General features: G+C 41.2%; 1 protein-coding gene across 3 annotated transcripts in view; it reads right to left on the reverse strand.

Annotated features, from left to right (window-relative positions):
• The window catches only part of LOC129696253 (dnaJ homolog subfamily C member 5-like), a 156,571-nt gene extending 129,188 nt beyond the window's left edge, over positions 1 to 27,383 (reverse strand). For all 3 annotated transcript variants that reach the window (XM_055633978.1, XM_055633977.1, XM_055633976.1), the window contains exons 1-2: positions 26,897 to 27,383; positions 12,845 to 13,061 (exon numbers count right to left, since the gene is read on the reverse strand). The gene's annotated coding sequence lies outside the window, so the exon portion shown is untranslated. The remainder of the gene's footprint in view (positions 1 to 12,844; positions 13,062 to 26,896) is intronic.
• Positions 27,384 to 27,622: the final 239 nt, after the last annotated feature.

Raw genomic sequence — 27,622 nt, forward strand, 5'->3', positions numbered from 1 at the left:
GCTTGCCTGCTAGATTTTTACTTACTATAACTGCAGGAAAAATGTTTAAGAATAAGGGCTAGGCCATTTAGGACTGAGATGAGGCCAAACTTTCTTCACCCAGAGAGTTGTGAATCTGTGGAATTCTCTGCCACAGAAGGCAGTGCAGGCCAATTCACTGAGTGTTTTCAAGAGAGAGTTACATTTAGCTCTTGGGGCTTGTGAAATCAAGGGATATGGGGAAAAAACAGGAAAGAGGTATTGATTTTAGATGATCATATTGAATGGCAAGGCTGGCTCAAGGCGCTGAATGGCCTAATCCTGCACATTTTCTATGTTTCTATGCTTGAGTATATGGCAATAAAACTCGACCACTTGATTTTGAAGCATTCATGCATGGTGGAGGTATAATGTAGTCATAGAGTGATACAGTATGAAAACAGGCCCTTCGGCACAACTTGTCCACACCCGCCAACATGTCCCAGCTACACTACCTGCTTTTGGTCCATATCCCTCCAAACCTGTTCTATCCATGTATCAGTCTAACTGTTTCTTAAATGTTGGGATAGTCCCTGCCTCAACTACCTCATCTGGCAGCTTCTTCCATACACCCACCACCCTTTGTGTGGGAAAAATTTACCCTTTAAAAAGTTACCTCTTAGAAATACTTCAAACAAAAAACATTGAAATCATACTTCTACAATGCACTAAAACATGATTTTAAAACATCAAATTTCAAAACGTCCATACTGTGGGAGGGGGGGAGGCACTACCCTCCCACACCACTCCCTCTCTGGGTACCCCCAAAGCCAGTGATCATTGATTGCTCAGCCCCCCCCACCTTCAAAAACGCTCCGCGGACCCTGGTTCAGACGGAATATTAAAATGACATGCAAGGTGTCAGGCTGTCTGTCACAACATACAGCCCCGATAACCCATTATTTGCTTCAGATAAATATTGGGAAGGTAGCACTATTGTCATTTGCCACTCAACTATTGTGTTTGTTTACCTGACTGACTATTTCTAACCCCACCCCCCAAATTATTTTAACAGGTTGAACAGAAATGTCCCCAATCTCGTTGTTTTATTAATTGAACACCTAAAATGAACATTCTCAAGGAGTGTAATCAGATGGAAACTGATTCAGGTGCGATGTTTAAGAGCTTGTTCAAAGAAGGGGCATATTTTAAAGGAGTGACAGAGATACTTGCAGTGGAATGTGTGAGGGAGTTATTATTTGTCTTTAGTTTTAGCTTGAACCAGGACATCTGAAGATTCAAGGTTTAATATAGTAATTGTGCTGATACTGACTCCAACCAACCACGTAATGAATATCATCAAATCCAGAGGTTTTATTTTTCTGATGCCATTTAAACTTCACTTGGATTTCAATCACTTCAATGTAAAACTAATTGGGAATGGGGAGCATTGAAACAAAAATGTGCCCTTGGTATATATTAACTGTAATATAATAATGTATGCATGTTGGTAGATGCAATCAAAACAAAGATATTTTTATCATTGTTGTGCTATGAACACCACAAAAATATTATGCACTCTCAAGATCACATTAAATATAATATTATTGCTTAAATATATAGTTATTGGAATTTGCATTTTGGAAAAGTCACAGCTGAGAGGAAGACAGCAAAATACTGAAAATATTGGGGGTGTAAATGACTTCAAGGCAGTTTTTTAGGAAAATGAAGGAAACGGTAACAGAATACTTACACAGCTGGGTGATTATAGACCTGTTAGTTTGACATCAGTGGTGTGCAAATTAATGGAAAGGATACTTAGAGATAATATATATAATCATCTGAATAAACAGGGTCTGATTAGGAACAGTCAACATGGATTTGTGCGTGGAAGGTCATGTTTGACTAATCTTCTTGAATTTTTTGAAGAGGTTACCAGGGAAATTGATGAAGGTAAAGCGGTGGATGTTGTCTATATGGACTTCAGTAAGGCCTTTGACAAGGTTCCACATGGAAGGTTGGTCAAGAAGGTTCAATTGTTGGGTATTAATAGTAGAGTAGCAAGATGGATTCAACAGTGGCTGAATGGGAGATACCAGAGAGTAATGGTGGATAACTGTTTGTCAGGTTGGAGGCCGGTGACTAGTGGGGTGCCTCAGGGATCTGTGTTGGGTCCACTGTTGTTTGTCATATACATCAATGATCTGGATGATGGTGTGGTAAATTGGATTAGTAAGTATGCAGATGATACTAAGATAGGTAGTGTTCTGGATAATGAAGTAGATTTTCAAAGTCTACAGACAGATTTAGACCATTTGGAAGAGTGGGCTGAAAGATGGCAGATGGAGTTTAATGCTGATAAGTGTGAGGTGCTACATCTTGGCAGGACAATCAAAATAGGACGTACATGGTAAATGGTAGCGAATTGAGGAATGCAGTTGAACAGAGGGATCTAGGAATAACTGTGCATAGTTCCCTGAAGGTAGAATCTCATGTAGATAGGGTGGTAAAGAAAGCTTTTGGTGTGCTGGCCTTTATAAATCAGAGCATTGAGTATAGAAGTTGGAATGTAATGTTAAAATTGTACAAGGCATTGGTGAGGCCAATTCTGGAATATGGTGTACAATTCTGGTCGCCAAATTATAGGAAAGATGTCAACAAAATAGAGAGAGCACAGAGGAGATTTACTAGAATGTTGCCTGGGATTCAGCACCTAAGTTACAGAGAAAGGTTGAACAAGATAGGTCTTTATTCTTTGGAGCGCAGAAGGTTAAGGTGGGACTTGATAGAGGTCTTTAAAATGATGAGAGGGATAGACAGTGTTGACGTGGATAAGCTTTTTCCATTGGGAATAGGGAAGATTCAAACAAGAGGACATGATTTGAGAATAAAGGGACAAAAGTTTAGGGGCAACATGAGGGGGAACTTCTTTACTCAGAGAGTGGCAGCTGTGTGGAATGTGCTTCCAGTGAAAGTGGTGAAGGCAGGTTCGTTTTTATCATTTAAAAATAAATTGGATAGGTATATGGATGGGAAAAGAATGGAGGGTTATGGTCTGAGTGCAGGTAGATGGGACTAGGTGAGAGTAAGTATTCGGCACCGACCAGAAGGGCCGATATTCAATACAATATACAATACAATATTTATTCATTGTCATTTGAACCTCAATGAGGCTCAATCGAAACTCTGTTTCTACAGCCATACATATAGCCATACAAAAAGAAACAATTTCTCCAAGACACACGCAATTCAATTCACACAAACATCCACCACAGTGATTCTCCTCCTCACAATTCTACATGGTAAGTTCCATTTATTCATTGTCATTTTACAACCCTGCGAATAGAAGTAGATTGCGGAGCTCCGAAAAGTATCAGGGACCCATAGTTTCCCATTTGGATTGTCATTGTAACAGGCCGGCCGATGGGCCATGTACAACGGTCGTTCCGGCTGGAGGCCGCTCCACAAGGCCCCATGACAGCCACAGGAAAAAGGTCAGTGCAGCATTCAAAGTTTCCCCCCCCCCCCCCCCCCACATATTTCTAAAAAAGAACACAACAAACTAAACTGAAAAAAAAGTCAGACAGGCTCAGAGGCACGGTAAAACGACTATATAAAATTGATATAGCAAATAAATAAAAAAATGAACCAATCATGATGAGTAACAGCTCAATAACGGAAACTTGGATGTTTCTATACAGCCATGACAAAAAGAAACACATTTCTCCAAGACACACACAGATTCAATTCACACAAAGGAGCATCCACCACAGTGATTCTCCTCCTCACTGTGATGGAAGGCAAAGTCTTTTCTCTCCTCTGCTCGCTAATCTCCTGATGTTATTGCCCCCTGGCAGGTGATGGTAAGTTCCACGGCCGTTGAGGCCGCGCCGGGCAGTGTACGGCCCGCTCCAGGTCTTAATATCTTAACGGGGAGCCCCCGGCGGGCTTTGGAATGTCCCTATGCCGAGGGTCTCTGACCCTAACAGCGGGTCCTGGAACGGTCGGCTTTGGGGGGACCTGGCCAGAACATCGGCAGACGCGCGCAGAACACATCGGCTTTGGCGGCGGTGCAGCGCTGGAGTGCTGTCGTGGAGCGGGCTATGCCTTTCCTGGGTCGCCGCGCTGGAGCCGCGCCGGGCGATGTAAGGCCCAGCTCCGGGCCGTTGAGACAACCCTGCGACACGGGTGTTTGGGTTGAGAAGTATGTTGTATTGCGGCAAGCTCCGAAAATTAATGGTCTCCCACCAGAGTCAACCAGTCACGGGAGCTCCCGATGTCCTATGATCAGGGTATCCACCGGGCCTGCGGCTGGGGAGCCTCAACTGGAGCTCAGGAGGAGTGTGCGGGTTTTCAGCCGCGCGCCCCACAAGATCATGTGCTGCCCCACGCTCCGAGGAATGTGTGACCCCATCGGCCGATGGTGTGGCAGCCCTCCGCATACACATTTTATCTGTTGATTCTCCTCTGCGATTTGATTACTTACTCGTCCACTTCCACCCTTTAGCATATGTACATCAAAAGCATTATGGCATGATCATGTGATAAACATGTCTGTTTGCTTTTATCTGTTGTGCTTGATCAATAGTTCATTAAAAAGTCTGTAGTTGCAATTTAATCTGTCCTTCCTTATTCTCAATCTGTCTGCAGCTCTTGAGAGAGCCATCCGCCTCATTCTCCACTAAAATCTCTCCATGGCACAATTGCATGAGGTAAAATGTGCTCAATTCCAATTGTATCCATCTAGTTTTGGAGTCAGAATCACCTAAAACCACGTGCCTTCCATTGCCAGTACTTTTTTTTGTTGTCATGCAAAAATATTATCCTTCGATCTTTCTCAATTTGCATTTACATGTCTCTGTGACATCATCCACATATGCAGCATCAAATGCATGACTTTGACCTCGTTGTCAGATTAAAGGCAGCGTGAATTCATGATGGATGCATTTCTCACTGTAAAGAACATTTTTTTTGGAATGATGGGTACAACTGGAAATGATGCTGACAGATGGAGGCTGGATACCCAACAGTATTTTCTATATTTTCTAGGTCATTTTCCTTTGAATCACTCCACCAATCTGAATCAGGCAACCAATCTACAGGACCAACGAATGAGGATGAGGCAAGTGGTAAATCCTGGTGCTGTTGGAGAAAGACTTTGATCTCCACAAATTACACAACATTCACATAGCATTTTATTCGAGCACCATGTGTTTTAGATGCTGTGAAATGAAAAAAATTAATAATGTCAAGGCTATCTAAAGTTTTTTTGTGTTTTAAGAATCTTGACAGTTTTGATTATTATAACAGCATTAAAATCATACCAGCATTAATGATCTTAGTATGTTTTTCATTTTCAACAATCTTTACAGAGTAATATCAGTAAAGAAAACAATGCTGATTATAATTGATTATATAATGTCAAACATGAACCTGTTGGCTGCTGAAATTCTATTAATCATGTTAACGATATTATGTCCAATATTCTTTCAAACGTTTTTTGCAATTTATGTAATGAGGCTTAAAAAAAAGGTCAAGATCAAACGTTAAATAATATAATTGAAATTGCACGTATTCATTATAATACAAAAGTCATGCCACAAAATTGGACTGGACCTTTGTTTGTTGTGCTGAAACAATATTAGATTTAGTGCTAATGTCAAATCAGAATCTCGAAAAAGTATCACCATAAAGTGGTCTGAAATGACATTAGGTTATTTCATTTCCACGAATGTGCACAAAAATGCAACTGGCCTTACTTTAATGCACTTTTCAACAATTTTCCATGTAGCAAACGAGAGAACTGCATCCACCCTTTATAACATACTAAGTTGATATTTACCTCAACAAAGCAGAATGGATAGTGCGAGCTTGCAAATACAAGGGTCCCCAGGTTACGCACGGTTACAGTTTTTGAAAACTGCCCGCACACAGAATTTTCCAAAAGTCATAAATAATTAATTTCCCCCTAAATCATAAAGTGAAATCTTGAGCCCTAACCGCCCCTGATGACTGATTTACAGGAAGTAGACTGGGGAAGGTCAGCACTGGTGATCGGAGCAGCATGTTACGAGGATGAGGCAAATGTTTCTCTGAATGCAGCTGGAGTGGAGTGAGGAGGGGGGGGGGGGGGGGGGGGGGGTCTTCTGATCTGCTATTCCGTGAGAAATCTATTGGCAGTTTAACAAAATGGGATGCAAGCAGAAGCCTCCACGTGGCGCATCCCGGGCAATGCTGACGACAGACACTGTACCACAGTGACTGACTGAAGTAGCCAATTCTGCAACCACCGACCGTCAATCGTCACTGACCGACCGGAAAGACGTGAAATGGAAGATGGCCGCACACGAGGAAGAAGTTTAACAAAATTAAGTGTGCACTAACGAGAGGTAGCTCCAGCTTTGGGGAAGCTGTTGGCTTTGTCTATGGGTGATCTCTGCTTTGTTTTCTGGTGAACATATACTATACCAGGGACAAAAGTCTGGGAGAATTTGCATAAAGTCAGATTTTCATAAGTCAGGTCTTCCTTAACCCAGGGACCCCTGTATTTTCATCATAAGAGTGTCCAGGTAGGATTTAGTGTCTCTGAAGAATGACGGTCATGCCACTGCTTCATACCCTGAGGTCCTTGAATCTCTCTAAATGGCCAGCTATACCCATCGCCACACTGCCTACAATGGAACGCTACCAGTGGTGTTACCACTGTTGCGTCTGTGGAATGGACATCCCAGCAGCTAAATGCAGGGGAAACCTGTAGCCGTTAGTAGGAGCATGCTCTGCAGTCCTTGGAAGGAATTTGAGTGACTTAAAGCTGTCCAATAAGATCACTCAATGTCAGCACAGCATTCACTTAAATAGCCAGGAAACCAGCAAATGAACAGCATGGGCACCTGGTTTAAGTGAAACTGTTCCAAACATCATGTGAGGCTTTGAGCTCCAATTTGTTTTACACCAGCAGATGCGAGTGTGCAAACGGTGAAGTAAATAGATGCACATCTGATACCGAGAAAATATCAGAAACAATAATGCAGATTCAGTGCACAGTCCAGTTTGACAATTAGTGCAACTTCACACAGAAGTGCTAGTGATTCCATTTAGAGGCAGCAATTTCCATGAAATTGCTCATCAAAACATAACATTAGTTGGTTAAAAAATCAAATTTGGTAATTATGTTTCCTCCAAAGTAATTTCGATATGCATTAGTTGTGGAAACACCTTTAGTACAAAAAATGGATTTGGACAGCATGAGTCTTATAATCATCAGACATTAAGAGATATGGAAAAACTATAAATATTTGTAAGCAAATATTTGAAGATTAAAAAAAAGAATTGCCAGACAAATTATTATTATTATTATTAATGTAATAAAAGGATCTGCAGATGCTGGCTTTTGCCAAAGATAGGCACAGAATGCTGGAGTAATTCAACAGCTCAGGCAGTATCTCAGGAGAAAACGGATAGGTGGCATTTCAAGTCAGCACCCTTCTTCTAAAGTTTTATTATTGTTAAGTTTAAACCAATAGTTATAAAAGAAAGATAAAGAGAGGGTTAGCGAAGGGCAACTGAAACTGATAGGCTTCGACCCAAGTATGGGGATAGTGTTGCTGTAGGTAGATCTGATGGTAAAATAACTGATGATAGCAATGTAGAAAAGAACCATGAAAATGTTATTTGTTTAAGAAAGAACTGCAGATGCTGGAAAAATCAACGGTAGACAAAAAAGCTGGAGAAACTCAGCAGGTGAGGCAGCATCTATGGAGCGAAGGAATAGGCAATGTTTCGGGTCGAGACCCTTCTTCAGACTGATGTCAGGGGGAGGGGGGCGGGAAATAGAAAGGAAGAGGCGGAGACAATAGGACCTCCAATTTCAGGTAGTTCTTGCTTTCTCCCTCCTTCTCCCCTTCCCAGCTCTCCCACAGCCTATTGTCTCCACCTCTTCCTTTCTATTTCCCACTTCCCTCCCCCCACCCCCCACCCCGACATCAGTCTGAAGAAGGGTCTCAACCCGAAACATCGCCTATTCCTTCGCTCCATAGATGCTGCCTCACCCATTGAGTTTCTCCAGCTTTTTTGTGTACCGATGAAAATGTCGTAAATCTGACTCCCATTACTCTCAATGAAACAAGTACAACTTCAGATTGAAGGGTGTTTTAGTCAGTCCAGACTTCTATAAGAATATTATAATCCACAAAAATATAATAAAATGCACTAAGATCTGGTGATGGATTTGATCATATTAACAAAAGCTTTTGACACAGTAGGACACAAATTAATTCCCATATCTGTACTCACAGCTAGATACAAATGATTCACTTAATTGGCAATATCAATACAATCACTGTAACAGAAGAATTGCAACAGTTTAATAACTTCTACAGATGCGCCGTAGAAAGCATTTTATCGGGATGCATCACAGCATGGTTTAGGAACAGCTCCATAAGAAATTGCAGAGAATTGTGGACACACCCCACACCATCATATAACCAACCTCCGTTCCATTGAGTCCATTTACACCCCACGTTGCTTCGGCCAGGCCACCAGCATAGTCTCACCCCTCTTCTCCCTTCACCAATCACGCAAGAGGGGTAGAACTGTGAAAATGCACACTTCCAGATTCATGGACAGTTTCTTCCCAGCTTTTATCAGGCAACTGAACCATTCTAACAATAGCTAGAGTATGGTCCCGAGCTACCATCTACCTTATTAGAGACCCTTGGACTATCTTTAATCAGACTTTACTGGACTTTATCTTGCACTAGGCATTATTCGCTTTATCATGTATTTGTACCCTGTGGATGGCTCGATAATAATCATGTATTGTCTTTCTGCTAACTGGTTAGCATGCAACGAGAGCTTTTCACTGTACCTTGCTACACGTGACAATAAACTAAACTAAGCCCATTCTTAGTGAGGGGGGGGGGGGGGAGGGAGGAGGGAGGGAGTTAAACTAGAATACACTTTATCTTGCCTATTTTTTTAATACTGTCATGGATATTCTTATGTCCATTAGAGAATAAGTGTTTTTATTTCAAAAATTGAGTTTAGTATTGTCATGGATATTCTTAAGTCCATTAGAAAATGAGTGAGTTTTTATTTCAAAAATTGAGCTCATAGGTTTTTTCTAAAAATATTGCTATTACATAGATACATAGAAAATAGGTGCAGGAGTAGGCCATTCGGCCCTTCGAGCCTGCACCGCCATTCAATGTGATCATGGCTGATCATCCAACTCAGTATCCTGTACCTGCCTTCTCTCCATACCCCCTGATCCCATTAGCCACAAGGGCCACATCTAACTCCCTCTTAAATATAGCCAATGAATTATTTGCAACATATTTCAATATAGCTAAAAGTGTAGCTACTGTATCATAGAATCATTACAGGTACAACAGATGAAAGTTTATAAGATTGCTAGATTCCATACGGCATCTAAATTTTATCGGATAAGCGGGTTGTTGATATACAAATGCCAGAAATGATCACGCTTGAAGGCATCAAAAAACGTCTAGGTACAAAATAATCCCTCGATCAGCATAGTCAGGGATTAATGTTAGAGATGCATACATTTGAAGAACATACATGAAATTCAACTTTCAACCTACTTTAATGGAGGTATCCCAGAACAATTCTGTAAATATGGACTTTCTAATTGAAAATGCCATTGAAGAGGATATCTATATTACTAAAATTAAGATCTTAACCACTTCCTGTTTTTTTGTTTCATGATTTTTGAGAAAACACTGCCACTTACGGCTGTGATTTTTGGTCATCTTACTCAGAGTCCCCCTCCGCTGCGCAGGACAAGAGGATTTTTCCCATCGATGAAAAATAAAAGAGTTATTAATGTTTAAAACATGTTGACAATCTCTCTGTTGCCCCTGCTGGTGGGAGGGGGGAGGGACTATAAAACCCGGAAGTGTTGTGCCTCACTCAGTCTCTGCAAGATGGAGGAAGCGAGAGGGTCACGTCTTTCAGTCTGAGCTGTTAATAACACTGAATACATATCTACTCAACTGTGAGTGCCCTTAATGTGGTTTGAAAATGAAAATGTGATTGATTTGAAATGCTGCACTGCAAATGGTTGTTGGTGGTGGTAACTCCTTTGAAATACTGCACTGCAAATGGTTGTTGGTGGTGGTAACTGCTTTGAAACTCTGCACTGCAACTGGTTGTTGGTGGTGGTAACTGCTTTTAAATGCTGCACTGCAAATGGTTGTTGGCGGTGGTAACTGCTTTGAAATGCTGCACTGCAAAATGGTTGTCTGCGGTGATAACTGCTTTGAAATGCTGCACTGCAAATGGTTGTTGGTGGTGGTAACGACAGCTTCCTGTTTGCACTGTATATTGATTTTAGATAAAACGCTACCACTTACGGCTGTGATATTTGGCCATCTTACTCAGTCTCCCTCCGCTCATCAGGTGCAGAGGATTCTTCCCATCAATGAAAAGTAAAAGTGTTATTAGTGTTTAAAAATTGTTGAGAATCTCTCTCCTGTCAATCACGACATGAAAGCCATGCCCCTTCCGGTGGGAGGGGGGAGGGATTATAAAACCCGGAAGTGTGGGTGTGGCTCAGTCTCTGCAAGATGGGGGAGGGAGAGGTCATGACTGTCTGAGCTGTGAATCAACTGAACACACTGAATGTCTACTGAACTGTGAGTGTGGTGTTTATGTGGTGTTTTGTGTGGTTTTGTGGTGATTTTATGGTGGTTTCACCCTGCTTGGAATAGTATGAAACTGCATTTGAATGTGGTGGCCTTGCATCCTGCATGAAATGGTATGAAACTGCACTTGAATTTGGTGGCCTTGCACTCTGCTTGAAGTGGTATGAAACTGCACTTGAATTTGGTGGCCTTGCACCCTGCTTGAAATGGCATGAAACAGCATTAGCATTTGGTGGCCTTGCACCCTGCTTGAAGGGGCATGAAACTGCATTTGAGTTTGGTGTCCTTGCACCCTGCTTGAAGCGGTCGGAAACTGCACTTGAATTCGGTGGCCTTGCACCCTGCTTGAAGTGGTAAGAAATTGCACTTGAATTTGGTGGCCTTGCACCCTGCTTGAAATGGTAGGAAACTGCATTTGAATTTGGTGACCTTGCACCCTGCTTGAAATGGAATTTCAAGGAATAACCGTGAGTCGACGGCTTGCCCACCAGCTGCGAGTGAGCTGCCAGCACATTAGGCTTGAGTGACTGAGCAGTCACACCAAGAATCCATTTGGCCCACAATGTCCATACTAGCCCTCTGGAAATCAGTCCCTTCAGCCCACAATACCCATACTACCGCTCCAGAAAGCCCCCACCCCCCACTGGCCACCAATACTCGAATTGGTGGAGAGGTGGAATATTGCGTTGGGGGACCAGCCCTCCCATGTGAACATGGGACCCAACGGGTCCCACTTAGTATACTAGATCTTGGATGTGGATTTATTTGTGTATTTGTGTGTTTTCTCCTCGAAAACACAACAGATTAACAGTGACATTTTTACATATTCCAATAGAGATTTACCTCGAAAATCGCATAATCTGAAAAATTGATTAATTATTTCCCGAGTTTTTAATTTAAATTGTTCACAAATCTGAGATATTTTTTTAAAGCTAACGAGCTGATGACGTCACAATGGCTCTGCTCCTCACGGCCAGCTGCGCACAGTTTTCAAAGCACAGCCTACTGGCACTCTTTCTGGACAAGCTGCGAGTTACGTTAAGCCATGTATATACACATTATATAAAATAACTCCATAAAACATATCCTGGTCGTCAATGTTAAGAAATTTATAATTTTTGTTTGCACTGAGGATCCTTCAATTGCCAGGTCATTCATATTTATTAGGATCAATTGAAATTGAAAATAAATTGAAGTAGTTAATTTTTAAATTTTCTTCGTGACATATGAATGTTATACCTTTGTAAAACAGTCATTATGCAGGATTCTAGAAGGGATCAGCGCAAGGGGAGAATCAACAGGATGTTTTCTGGGGTGGAGCACTGGAGAGGCTAGTATACCGCCTATATACTAGTATATATAGCCTCAATATATATTGAGGTATATAAAATGATGAGGGGTACAGATAGGGTAGACTGCAGGAATCCTTTCCCCTTAACAGAGATGATTAAAACTAGAGGGCATATATTTAAGGTAAAATGTAATAGATTTGGAGGGGAACCTTTTCCCCCCAGAAAATGGTGAACATGAAATTTATGGCCAGAGATAGTCATGGAAACATAGTCGCTAACAGCATTTAAGTGGTGTCCAGCCAAAGCCCAGGCATTGAAGGCTACGGACCAAGTGCTAGCATATGGCATTTGTACGGATGGGTGTCCACTAATTTGAGTGGTTGTGATGGGCTGAATGGCCTGTTTTAATTATGTATGTCTCTGTAAATGGTAGAGAGCATTAAATAGTAAAGATTTGAGTAATAGTGACAAAAAATAATGTTTAGTGGAAATTTGAAAAATGGGTCAACCTTGCCATGCATGGTATAGGGATCAAGTATTTTAAGCAGCACGTTATCTTCAACGGATGGATTAAAATAAGTATGAGTATGAACATATCATTTCCACAATGACCCATATAGCATCTATTTTGAAATTTCTTCCCAGTATTTATGATATGTTCTTGGCTATATTAAAGCTCAAACTGGGCATCAGTCTATTGCAACTAATATTAGCACAGAAGTAAAACTACATCCCATTCTGAAGAAGGGTCCTGAACTGAAACATCATCTGACCTTTTCCATCTGTAGATGTTCTCTGTACCATTGAATTCCTCCAGCAGTTTGTATTTAACTCCCTCCATTAAAACCTGCTTTTTTGTAAGTAGCCAATAAAGAAAGTGCATTGTGCAAATAAATTACACTTCAGAGATATTATTAATGTAGACATTACCTGGTATCACAAACCCATATTATTGGCTCCCAAAATCTCTTGCAAGGAGTGTTCTGCCAATCACAATTAATCCTTCTTCATCCTGTGTTTCAATATAGCTGGTTGAGGATCCACAGTCCGCATGCCCGGCAGCCGCAAGCCCCACATATATCTGTTAATATATGGCGCAGCATAATCTTCTTCACTTGCAGCATATGATACCCAAGGAATGTCTAATCTATAAGAAAATATAAAATAGGAGTTAAGTATGACAATGAATGTGAACGTTCCAATATCTCATACTGAGGGAATTGAAGGCAATATCTCCAAGTTTGCGGATGACACTAAGCTGGGGGGCAGTGTTAGCTGTGAGGAGGATGCTAAGAGACTGCAAGGTGACTTGGATAGGCTGGGTGAGTGGGCAAATGTTTGGCAGATGCAGTATAATGTGGATAAATGTGAGGTTATCCATTTTGGTGGCAAAAACAGGAAAGCAGACTATTATCTAAATGGTGGCCGACTAGGAAAAGGGGAGATGCAGCGAGACCTGGGTGTCATGGTACACCAGTCATTGAAAGTAGGCATGCAGGTGCAGCAGGCAGTGAAGAAAGCAAATGGTATGTTAGCTTTCATAGCAAAAGGATTTGAGTATAGGAGCAGGGAGGTTCTACTGCAGTTGCACAGGGTCTTGGTGAGACCACACCTGGAGTATTGCGTACAGTTTTGGTCTCCAAATCTGAGGAAGGACATTATTGCCATAGAGGGAGTGCAGAGAAGGTTCACCAGACTGATTCCTGGGATGTCAGGACTGTCTTATGAAGAAAGACTGGATAGACTTGGTTTATACTCTCTAGAATTTAGGAGATTGAGAGGGGATCTTATAGAAACTTACAAAATTCTTAAGGGGTTGGACAGGCTAGATGCAGGAAGATTGCTCCCGATGTTGGGGAAGTCCAGGACAAGGGGTCACAGCTTAAAGATAAGGGGGAAATCCTTTAAAACCGAGATGAGAAGAACTTTTTTCACATAGAGAGTGGTGAATCTCTGGAACTCTCTGCCACAGAGGGTAGTCGAGGTCAGTTCATTGGCTATATTTAAGAGGGAGTTAGATGTGGCCCTTGTGGCTAAGGGGATCAGAGGGTATGGAGAGAAGGCAGGTACGGGATACTGAGTTGGATGATCAGCCATGATCATATTGAATGGCGGTGCAGGCTCGAAGGGCCGAATGGCCTACTCCTGCACCTAATTTCTATGTTTCTATGTTTCTATCCCAAAACAAATCAAAAGGGGGTGAAATATGACATAAGACAAAAGAAGTAGGGAAGTGGGAAGTCCCAAATCCGGATTTAAATGCTGGTGTTCCACAAGGATGCATTCTCAGCCCCCTTCTTTACTCCTTGTACACCCACGATTGTACAGCCATTTACAAATCTAATTCAATTTACAAATTTGCAGACGACACCACCATTGTGCTGGATACCAAATAATGATCATAAGTGTTAGGAGCAGAATTAGGCCATTTGGCCCTTCAAGCCTACTCTGCCATTCAATCATGGCTGATCTATCTCTCCCTCCTAGCCCTATTCACCTTCTCCCCATAACCCCTGACACCCGTACTAATCAAGAAACGTACCAATCAAAAATGATGAGACAGAGCACAGGAAGGAGACGAAGAACATTGTGATCTGGTGTCGAGACAACAATCTTTCTCTCAATGTCAGCAAGACAAAGGAGATGGTGATCGACTTCGGGAAGGTTTGCATTGACAAATTCCTCGGAATAAATATCACCAACAATTTCTCCTGGACCACCCATATTGAAGCAATGGCCAAGAAAGCCTCTACTTCCTTAGAAGGCTTAGGAAGTTCGGCACACCCCCAACATCTATCACCCACTTCTACAGATGCGCTGTAGAAAGCGTTTTGTCGGGACACATCACAACATGATTTGGGAACAGCTCCATCCAAGACCGCAAGAAATTGCAGAGAATTGTAGACACAGCCTAGACAATCACACAAACCAACCTCCCTTCCATTGACTCTATTTACACCTCACGCTGCCTCGGCAAGGCCACTAGCATAATCAAGGATGAGTCACAACCCGGCCACTCCCACTTCCCGCTCCCATTGGTCAAAAGGTATAGAAGTGTGAAAACGCACACCACCAGATTCAGGTACAGTTTCTTCCCAGCTGTTATCAGGCACTGAACCATCCTACCAACAACTAGAGAGCAGTCCTGATTCCTATCTACCTCATTGGAGACCCCTGGATTATCTTTGATCAGACTTTACTGGACTTTATCCTACACTAAACGTTACTCAGGTTATTCCTTTTATCATGTATCTATACACTGTGGATGGCTCGATTGTAATTATATATAGTCTCTTTCCGCTGACTGGCTGGCGTGCAACAAAAGCTTTTCACTGTACCTTGGTACACGTGACAATAAACTAAACTCAACTCGGATCTCTCCGGATGCTGAGCTCTGGATTTGGGGCTGCCTACTTTCCTGCTTCTCCAGATGGATGAATAAGCTGAAGCAAATGGTCAAAAATTGCACTTTTGTAGGGAGAGACTTGTGTCTTTTCTCCGAGGCATCTTTGTACTTCTCTGCGGCCTGGATATGAGGCAAAGGGAACTTAGATAAGAATGTTTAGAAAGGTAAGTACAAGGCCATGATTAAGCCATACATTCTTCTTCAGTTCCAGTTCCAGGGAATTAGGTATGAACTTTATATTCACAATTAATCTTTTATGGTCTGCATAAATCAGGTTCTCGGAAACTATATCTTGCTCCAGGCTTTGACACACACACAAATCTAATGCTTCTCCAAATGTGAGTAAATTCTTTCCCTTTGCATTTTTCCCCAAACATTTCCCAAACACTGATGTAAGGTTCACTGGTGAATACTTTCCTATTTCTTCCCACTGCCCTTTTTTAACAATGGAACAATATTGTCTATTCTCCAAATCTCTAGGAACTTGCACATAGATAATGCTTATACACAGCTACATGTCCAAAGCCCAATAATCTCTTGATTTACCCCTCTCAATAACCTGGGATAGATCCCATCAGGCCCAGGGACTTGGCCATTTTAATATTCTTGAAAAAACATAACACCTCATCCTTCTTGATGTCAACAAGCCCTCGAAAATTCCTCCCTCATTTCACTAGTTTCCAAGTAAAGGTAGAATATTTAACCAGATAACCATTAGTCAACTTCTTCCTAATCCCAAGCACTAAGCTTGGTTACTTTCTCCTGCCGGGCATCCCTGTTCTAATATCATCTGAGAAGGAACAAGAATGATAGACAAAGCAATACCTTTGCATCAGGAATTTCAATGCAGTGTTAGATTGTAGACTGATATCTAATTATGTGGACTACAAAGATACATTTGAACCACATCATAGAATCTGGAGAATTAAATTCATCTAATTTAATAAATATGAATAAAAAGAATTTCTAAATGTTGACTATGAAACTTTTAAATTGATAAAACACGTTTGATTCACTAATGTCTTTTAGGGTTGCAATCCATACCTTGTCTGGTCAATATGTGATCCCAGACACATAGCAGCGTTGATCCAATACATAATAGACAATAGACAATAGGGTACAAGAGTAAGCCATTTGGCCCTTCAAGCCAGCACCGCCATTCACTGTGATCATCCACAATCAGTACCCCGTTCCTGCCTTCTCCCCTTATCCCTTGACTCCGCTATCTTTAAGAGCTCTATCTAATTCTCCCTTGAAAGCATCCAGGGAATTGGCCTCCACATGCCTTCTGAGGCAGGGAATTCCACAAATTCACAAATCTCTGGGTGAAAAAAGTTTTCCTCATGTCCGTTCTAAATGGCCTACCCCTTAAACTGTGGCCCCCTGTTTCTGGACTCCCCCAACATCGAATCATGTTTCCTGCATCCTTAACTGTATCATGCAAAGCTTTGATAAACCACTCAGCTCAGAGCATTTTGGAATGGCAATCAAATACTATTCTTTCAAATAATACTCACATCCTGTAAACAGGGCGGCACAGTGGCACACCTGGTAGAGCCACTGCCTCACAGTACTAGAGTCCTTGGTTCAGTCCTGATCTTGGGTACTGTCTATGTGGAGTTTGCACATTCTCTCTGTGACCACACGGGTTTTCTCTAGGTGTTCTGCTTTCCTCCCACATCCCAAATACATGCAGGTTTTGTGAGTTATTTGGCCTTTATAAATTGCCCCTAATGTATAGGGAGTGGATGAGAAAGTGGGATAGCATAGAACTAGTGATCAATGGTTGGCATGGACTCCGTTGGCTGAAGGGACTTTATGTACAAAAAAACGGAATAAAAATAAAAATATATAATTTAGCATTATTCCAATTTATTAGTCATTAAACAAGAATCAAAATAGTAATCACAGTAAATTTATTGTGCTATGTTTGGTATTAGTCGAAGTAATCTGTGCAAATGCCCAGTTTGGAACAGGATTTTACTTAGTTTATTTCATTGTAATGTCACACAAGATCTCCTTTTAAAGAAGTAACTTTGAAAATAGCTCTGTTTGCACGTGGGATTCCAGCTGTAAGCAAATCATACTAGATCTTCCACCAAAGTTAAGGTAGTCGATACAGAGAAAGCCAGTGGGAATTACATCTATTAAACTAGGCCAATTCTCTATCATTCTACAATCTCAGCAAGGAATTTCATTGCACCCCTGTGTATATGACAATAAACTAAGCTGAATCTGAATCTAAAACAGCCTAACTTTTTGCTGGTGACTTATATAAGTAAACGGATTACAAATGCCTTCATAGTCTATGGCAAATGAAAAGTTAGCTAAGTTTACAGTCACAGAAGTGTAACAATTAACTTGTTCTCCAAACACCAAGAAGTTGTTTTATTATGAAGCCTCATTCATGCTCTCTGCTGTAGTTCTAAGCATTACTTGCAGGAGAATTATAATTAACAAACTTTATATTTTTCATAAAATTCTAAAGTTTTTTTTGTAAGTGTTACCTTTAAAATTTACAGCATATAAACAGTCCCTTCAGCCCGCTAACTGCACACTGTCCATCAATCAGCCGTTCACACTAGTACTCCTATTTTCTCATCCACTTCCTACATTTTGGGGACAATTTACAGAGACCAATTGACCTACAAATCCCACATCTTTGGATTGTGGGAGGAAAGCAGAGCGCTCAGAGGAAACCCACGTAGTCATAGGGAGAAAGTGCAAACTCCACACAGACGTCAGGTTTGAACCAGGGTCTTTAGTGCTGTGAGGCAGCAGCTCTATCAGTTGTGCCACTATGCTGCTCCCAGTGAAGTAATCATTTTCATTCCACTAAAATCTTAAAATTTGCAATTGCAGTGCCAACATTTTATCAAAAAGGATTTACATATACTTGATTGCAACTGAAAGCAAAATGGTATATGATCTTAAAAGTGATTAGATCTTTCATTATTCCTTCAATAAAATATCCATACAGAATATATTAATTCATTTTCCTTATTTTTTCCCCATAGAACAGTATAACACCACATAAAAATCTAAAAATGTCTTTCTATAATAAATCTATGCAATAAAGAATGAACTTCTTTCAACAACAGCTCCAGAATTTTAATTTTCGTTATTTCTTTAATTTTCATTATTTCATTTTTCATTACATTGTAAGATGATATGATAGGAACATTACCTGGAAGGAATGATCCAAACAGAGCTTTGAAATGTTATGTAATGTTGATACTAGTCAAAGTTAAATAATCAGACTATTGAATGGATTCATCATTAGCTGAGGATGTCGACACGTTCTTCCAATCAACCTTGTCGCAGTCCTCGCACTTTGTAAAAATCTGCACTTTCTCTGTAGCGGTAACATTATATTCTTCACTCTGCAACCTTTGTGCTCTCACCTACACTTGATGATGACAGTGAACAGCCAGAGCTAGCATGCTGAACTTGAACAGTATTTAAGCAGAGGGTTGCATTTCATAAGTAGCGAACCTTGCTGCCACTGATTAAACTTAAGCTTGCATTTTTCAAACCTATCATTTGAACCTGACAGAGTAAGTTCTTCACACAATGGATGAATGCAATAGTGAGGAGAGACATTAGGATTAATGCAATGGTAAGGAGAGACCTTAGCTCAAATGCTGCAGAATCTGTCAAAATAGCCAAGGGCAGAAAACGCTTGTTAGAGTTGTGTACAGACCTCCAAACAGCAGTCGGGAGGTTGGGGATAGCATCAAACAGGAAATTATGGATGTGTCTAGCGAAGGTACAGCAGATATCATGAGTGGCTTTAATCTACATATAGAATTGGCTAACCAATTTGGTAACAACACTAAGGAGGAGGATTTCCTGGAGCGTATATGGGATGTTTATCGAAGCCAATATGTAGAGGAACCAACTGGAGGGCAGACCATCCATTGTGCAATGAGGAAGGATTAGTTCGTAATCTTGTGCAAAGCCCCTTGGGCAATAGTGACCATAATATGGTAGTATTCTGCAGTAAAATGGAGAGTGACACGGTTAATTCAGAGACAAAGGTCCTGAACTTAAAGAAAGGTGACTTTGATGGTATGAGACAGGGAATTGACTAGGATAGACTGGCAAATGATACTTAAAGGGTTGACAATGGATATGCAATGGCAAAGATATAAAGAGAGCATCGATGGATTACAACAATTGTTCATCCCTGTCTGGCGTAAAAATAAAACAAGGAAGGCGGCTCAACCGTGGCTAACGAGGGAAATTAGGGATAGTGTTAAATCCAAGGAAGGAGCATATAAATTGGCCAGAGGAAGTAGAAAACCAGAGAACTGCAAGAAATTTAAAATTCAACAGAGGAGGACAAGTGGGTTATTTAAGAAAGGGGGAAATGAAAGAAAACTGGCGGGGAATATAAAAACTGACTATAAAAGCTTCTATAGATATGTGAAGAGGAAAATATTAGTGAAGACAAATGCAGGTCCCTTACAGTCAGAAACAGATTGATTTATAAGGGGAAACAAGGAAATGGCTGAGCAGTTAAACAAGTATTTTGGTTCTGTCTTCATTAAAGAAGACACAAACAATCTCCCAGAAATACTAGGGGACCGAGGATCTAGTGAGAGGGAGGAACTGACGGGAATCTACGTTAGTCAGGAAATTATGTTTTACATAAACTGTTGGGACTGAAGGTCTGCATCCCAGAGTACAAATAAATCCACAGGGCCTGATGGTCTGCATCCCAGAGTACTCAAGGTGGCCCCAGAAATCGTGGATGCATTGGTAATCATTTTCCAATGTTCTATAGACTGGATCAGTTTCTGTGGAATGGAGGGTAGCTAATGTGCCCCACTTTTTAAGAAAGGAGGGAGATAGAAAACAGGGAATTATAGACCAGTTAGCCTGACATCAGTAGTGGGTAGATGCTTGAATCGATTACTAAAGATATAATAGCAGCGCATTTGGAAAGCAGTAACAGGATCGGTCAAAGTCAGCATGGATTTATGAAGGGGTAACCATGCTTGACTAATCTTCTGGAATGTTTTGAGGATGTAACAAGAAGAATGGATAAGGGAGAGCCAGTGGGTGTGGTGTATCTGGACTTTCAAAAAGCCTTTGACAAGGTCCCACACAAAAGGTTAGTGTGCAAAATTAGAGCACCTGGTATTGGGTGCCCGACCCGCTGAGTTACTCCAGCATTATGTTTCTATCTTTGAGCAGCTTCCAGTTGTATGTTTTCCAATACTGCCCACCATTCACCATAGAATCATAGAGTTTTACATCATGGACCCAGGCCCTGTGGCCCAAAGCCCACACTGGCCAACATGTCCCAGCTACACTAGTCCCACCTGCCTCATTTGGCCCATATCCCTTGAAACCTGTCCTATCAATAGGTGCAGGAGTAGGCCATTCGGCCCTTCCAGCCAGCACCACCATTCAATGTGATCATCCACAATCAGTGCCCCGTTCCTGCCTTCTCCCCATATCCCTTGACTCCACTATCTTTAAGAGCTCTATCTAACTCTCTCTTGAAAGCATCCAGATAATTGGCCTTCACTGCCTTCTGAGGCAGAGAATTCCACAGATTCACAACTTTCTGGGTGAAAAAGTTCTCATCTCTGTTCTAAATGCCCTACCCCTTATTCTTATACTGTGGCCCCTGGTTCTGGACACCCCAAACATTGGGAACATGTTTCCTGCCTCTAGCATGTCCAATCCCTTAATAATCTTATATGTTTCAATAAGATCCTCTCTCATTCTAAATTCCAGTGTATACAAGCCCAGTCACTCCATTCTATCAACATATGACAGTCCCGCCATCCCGGGAATTAACCTCGCGAACCTACGCTGCACTCACTCAATAGCAAAAATGTCCTAGCTCAAATTTGGAGACCAAAACTGCACACAATACTCAAGGTGTGGTCTCATTGTGGCCCTGTACAGCTGCAGAAGGACCTCTTTGTTCCTATACTTAATTCATCTTGTATCTGGGACGTATGATGATAAAACACTCTTGACCCTTGACTCTTTGTATGAAAATGTTACCCCTCAAGTTCCTATCAAATCTTTCCCCCTCTCACCATAAACCTATGTCCTCTTGTTCTTGATTCTCCTACTCAGGGCAAGAGTGTATCTACCCGATCTATCCCTCTCACAATTTTGTACAACTCTAGAAGATCAACCCCTCATCATGGATATTGATATGGATAGAGAACTGGGTGACAGACAGGAAGCAAAGAGTAGGAATTAATGAGTCCTTTTCGGAATGGCAGGCAGTGACTAGTGAGGTGCAGCAAGGTTCAGTGCTGGGGCTCCAGTTACTTGGATGAAGGGATTCAAAGTAACATTAGCAAATTTGCAGATGACACAAAGCTGGGTGGCAGTGCGAACTGTGCGGAGGATGCTATGAGAATGCAGGGTGACTTGGACACGTTGGGGGAGTGGGCAGATGCATGGCAGATGAAGTTTAATGCGGATAAATGTGAGGTTATCCACTTTGGTAGCAAAAACAGGAAAGCAGATTACGATCTAAATGGCGTCAAGTTGGGAAAAGGGGAAGTACAACGTGATCGTGGGGTCCTTGTACATCAGTCTATGAAAGTAAGCATGCAGGTACAGCAGGCAGTGAAGAAAACAAATGGCATGTTGGCCTTTATAATAAGAGGAATCGAATATAGGAGCAAAGAGGTCCTTCTGCAGTTGTACAGAGCCCTAGTGAGACCACACCTGGAGTATTGTGTGCAGTTTTGGTCCCTTAATTTGAGGAAGGACACTCTTGCTATTGAGGGAGTGCAGCGTAGGTTTACAAGGTTAATTCCCGGGATGGCGGGACTGTCATATCCTGAGAGAATGGAGCAGCTGGACTTGTACACTCTGGAGTTTAGAAGGATGAGAGGGGATCTCATTGAGACATGTAAGATTGTTAAGGGCTTGGAGGCAGGAAACATGTTCCCGATGTTGGGCGAGTCCAGAACCAGGGGCCACAGTTTAAGAATAAGGAGTAAGCCATTTAGAACGGAGGCGAGGAAACACTTTTTCTCACAGAGAGTGGTGAGTCTGTGGAATTCTCTGCCTCAGAGGGCAGTGGAGGCAGGTTCTCTGGGTGCTTTCAAGAGAGAGCTAGATAGGGCTCTTAAAAATAGGGGATATGGGGAGAAAGCAGGAACGGGGTACTGATTGGGGATGATCAGCCATGATCACATTGAATGGCGGTGCTGGCTCGAAGGGCCAAATGACTTACTCCTGCACCTACTGTCTATTGTCGATTTAGATGTAGGAAAGAAATGTAACATCTCCAAGATTGCAGATGACACGAAGCTGGGCGGCAGTGTGAGCAGCAAGGAGGATGCTATAAGGCTGCAGGGTGAATTGGATAGTTGGGTGAGTGGGCAGATGCATGGCGGATGCAGTATAATGTGGATAAATGTGAGGTTATCCACTTTGTTGGCAAGAATAAGAAGGCAGATTATTATCTGAATGGTGTCAGATTAGGAAAAGGGGAGGTGCAACGAGACCTGGGTATCCTTGTACATCAGTCACTGAAAGTAAGCATGCAGATACAGCACGCAGTGAAGAAAGCCAATGGCATGTTGGCCTTCATAGCAAGAGAATTCGAGTGTAGGACCAATGAGATCCTACTGCAGTTGTACAGGGCCCTGGTGAGACCACACCTGGAGTATTGTGTGCAATTTTGGTCTACTAATTTGAGAAGAGACGTATTGAGGGAGTGCAGTGTAGGTTCACCAGAAACATGTAAAATTCTTCGGGGATTTTATAGACTAAATGCAGGAAAAATTTTCCCAATGTTGCGGGAGTCCAAAACCTGGGTCACAGTTTAAGAATAAGGGGTAGGCCATTTAGGAATGAGATGAGGAATATAAGTATCCACTCAAAGCACAATGATATCTCATAGTTCTCTTCGTAAGACTCAAGTGAGGAAGTAACAGGTAAAATCCAAAAGTTGTGCCCAAGGAGATAACGTACAAGGAGTCCAGCTTCCTAATTTGCACAGGTCGGTCTTTGGATCTGAAATCTATCTTTACCAACTTGCTCCAATTCAACAGTACAGATGCAACCATGATGTTGAATCAGATAGCTAAGGTTCAGCTTCCACTGCAGCTCCAGCACTTTTGTGTCTATCTTTGATTTAAACCTGCATCTGCATTTCCTTCCTACATGTATTAAGATTGACAATTTATCTTTATCATTAATGTATTTGCAGTAAAAAAAATGACACTTTGCAATATTCTTTTCATGAATGGGTTTAAAACCAAAAGCTGCAATCAAGCCTGTTGTTGAAGTATTTTTTTTTTCCTTCTTATTTTCCTTCTTCCATTAACACACAATTGTTAGACTTTCTTTCAGCCACCCCTCCCTGGTCCCCTAACTTGGTTTTCTTTTGGTGAATGGGGTTGCACTTTTGCTCCACCTGACATCAATAGTCCAGGGGCAATTTCCTTTGTAGCCAATATGTGTTACAAAAGGTAGAAACTGAGGTATTACTTCTTGCAGAGCCTGATAAGCCAGCAAGTGTTGGTCAACTACAAGCCTAACAAAAAATAAAAAAAGGCAGTAACACAATAAAATCTCCATTGCACAATGACCCCCACGGCTTTCAGGAAAAATTAACAGCATCACGTTTTCCCTATCAACGGGCAACTGATTTTGGTCAGCCATGATCACATTGATTGGTGGCGCTGGCTCGAAGAGCCGAATGGCCTACTCCTGCACCTATTTTCTATGCTTCTATGTAAATCCAAGCTAATTGGAAAACAGGTGCTGCCGCATACACATAGCACTTAGAAATAATAGGCGCAAAGGTTTGCATATCTATTCTATTCATTCTCTGACACATGCACATGCCCCATTTCCCATCTTAGCACCTCCTTTCTTTCTTTCATTCAGCCTCCTCCTCGTCTTCTTCCCTTTCTCATTCTGTCCCCAATATTCCTTTTGCTCCATCACCCTCTCTCAGCTCCCTCCCTCAAAAATATTAAATATATATTTCAAAAAGCAAACAATAATCGTGCAAAGACAAAAAACAATGCCCCTTCAGAGCTTATCTGGAGCTTGTAGTGCTTAGGTTTTGAAGCTACAAAACTGGGATAGAAATATCTTATCCCTCACCCAAGGGTATGCAAAGAAGAAATAAAAATTAAGTGGAAGGGCTCATTGTCTGCAACAGCTGGCAGAGATCATTCCAAAGGTTTGCAAAGGTTAGTAGAAGCCAAAGCAAAGAGCAGGCACTCTGATTTCCCCCGTGGCTCTGGACAACCAAATGGAACAGAAAGGGAAGAACAATCATAACCTCTACCCTCAGGAACCTAGAAAGCCATAGAGGTAAAGACCTTACATACACTGACAATGTCAGTGAAGATATTTGCAATTGCCATCACATGTATCACAAATCTTGCACGCTAGACAAACCATGAACTGCATCCCAATATTTATCCATCAACAATCTCATCAATTACAGTATAACCACTATCTCAAATCCACATAATCATACGCACTTACCACAGCTACAAAATTCACACCCATACTTTATGCATATAACCATTTATTAAATTACAGAGGCTCTTCACCCAAACATATTTAAACTCACAAAAAAAAGCACTTTCCTCTTTTTAGCTGATACAGAATTATTGCCGGAAGCAGGCGAATGAAGTAGCAAGCCCACAGTCACTGGATCAATGGATTAAAGGAAAGTGTGTGGTGATTATTGGAGCCCTACTAAGGGACTAAGATAATTGAAAACAAAATCATATTAGTCTCTGCCTGATCACTTCGTACTTCCTTCTCATCCGATAATCCCTCCTGATCGGCACAGCTGCTGAGCTTAAGGAAGCAAAGAGGTTGTAACTATTACTCAATCTGACCCTTGTATTTAACATATTAGATGCCAGCACTCCACATACTGTAGAAGATTATTTAGATAAAGAAACGACAGTGCAATAACAGTCAACAACCAGAGCAATCGATTGAGGGCAGAAATATTAGGACCCATTAAAAAACGACAATGATATCTCATAAAGTTCTCTTCGTAAGCCTCAGGTGAAGAAATAACAGGTAAAATCCAAAAGTTATGCCCAAAATTAGATAACGTACATGGAGTCCAGCTTCCTAACTTGCACAGGGCTTTACTTGGATCTGGAATCTATCTTTTCCAATATGCTCCAATTCAACACTACAGATCCAACCATGATGTTGAATCAGAAAGCTGAGGTTCAGCTTCCACTGCAGCTTAGGCACAAGTGACCCACCATTTTTTGAGGACTGCAGAACTGACTTCAGGCAAGCTCTACACATTATTGTTCAAAGGGGCTTCATTTTGGGGACCATAAAAAGGGAGATTTGTTCTCCAACACATTACCAGGATTGCTGGGAAACCACTCCAGAGCAACGGTACTGGTTTGGTGAAACATGAATCAGTTGTTCAAAAGAACTGGAAAGTTGTCCAAGTTGATCAGCTATTTCAGCTGTTTTTTCACTCCACCTGACTGGCAAGCGATGTAGATGTTTAATCTACAGTAGATAAGATAATAAGCCTGAAATAGGGTATAAATTAAACAGTATTTTAATAAGCATACCTGGGAAAAAGATGTGGGACAAAATCATGCACAAAAAGAATTCAAACCTATGTTATGTGGTAACTAAATGAATACAACCAAGCTTTTTTGTTGGCCAATTGTTAAATTTCACGATTTGTTGAAGTGAGGTCAGCCATCACTGATATTATCTGTTCCCTTAGTTAATCTGAGATATTCAGCCAAATGATCAAGACACATTTGTTAATATGCTAATGATCCTTCTCCACCAGCTGCCATAAAGATTTTATTGTATAGTCTATCTTCCTCCCAGATAACACATCACAGAGGATTCTTTCATATCTTAGTTTATATTAAAAAATAAAACATCCTTATCAGTTTTTATTACATTCATCTTTGCTAGATGTTTAAATAGTAATTTTCCCCTAACGCCTAACTTGGTTCTGACTGCTGATTTCAGATCTCAAGCACTGTCACTGATTTTGCGTTGGCAGACTTAAGTTGGGATAATTAAATATCACAGAACAGATCAGCAACCAACCCCAACAGATGGTAGAAACAAACCGTAATATTGCAGATGTATCCTTTGTGTTTAGAAAAACTGTTAGAAGGGAAAACAAAGGGAGGAAATGACTTGCGTGTAAAACAACTCTGAACTTGAGAGTAACTCCATTGAGAGTAGGGAAGATTCAAACAAGAGGACATGATTTGAGAATTAAGGGACAGAAGTTTAGGGGTAACATGAGGGGGAACTTCTTTACTCAGAGAGTGGTAGTTGTGTGGAATGAGCTTCCAGTGGAAATGGTGGAGGCTGGTTCGATTTTATCATTTAAAAATAAATTGGATAGGTATATGGACGGGAAAGGAATGGAGGGTTATGGTCTGAATGCAGGTAGATGGGACTAGGGGAGAATAAGTGTTCGGCACGGACTAGAAGGACCGAGATGGCCTGTTTCTGTGCTGTAATTGTTATATGGCTATATGGTTAACTTTTAAGTTCAAAATGGAATCAAAATACCTGGTTTTATGAAAAATCCAAGAACTTACTTGTGACTTAATTGATTTCTGGGTTTAAGTCCTCAATCGTGGGAATGCCTTAGAATGTTACCAAAAGCCTTAGTGATATCCATTTAACTTGTAGGATCGTTATTTTAACATTCTAATATGAACCATGTCTGTTACCATGGCAATGGAACACTTCACCATTTCAAACTGACATTGTAATCTGTGTTGCATAACAAAAGTCTGTGGAAACCATGGCAACAGAACACTTCAACATTTTAAAACAAGTACCGTGTCCTAACCTTCATTACAAGAGTAGGACTGCTGTAAACAGATAGGAGCAAAAGAGTCTTGCAAAAGTGTTTTGAAAAATCAGAACCTGACCAAATCACAGAAGTTTTGATGATCCTCATAGAAGTTAGATTTCCTCCTTCTGTGAAGATACAACTCGGAAGGATGGTCTTTTAAAAATGGAGATGTGGATCTTTGCCTGCTTCATAATCACACTATTCTTTTTATTTCATGGGGAGTAGAGGTTTGTTGAGCTCTTCCATCATTATCTTTTGTACATTCTTCATTTTTCAATATTAATTTTTTATAATGCAAATGAATGTTTTTGTTGGACAGAGGTATATGATCAGCCATGGTCATATTGAATAGCCTACTCCTGCACCTATTTTCTATGTTTCTATGTTTCTATAATCCCACGTAATTTTGTTTAAAAAATATTTGGTAATACAAAGTTTCCTTGCTTGCAACTATTAATTTCCC

Source organism: Leucoraja erinacea, chromosome 4 (assembly GCF_028641065.1).
Source record: "Leucoraja erinacea ecotype New England chromosome 4, Leri_hhj_1, whole genome shotgun sequence".
Lineage (NCBI taxonomy): Eukaryota > Metazoa > Chordata > Chondrichthyes > Rajiformes > Rajidae > Leucoraja > Leucoraja erinaceus.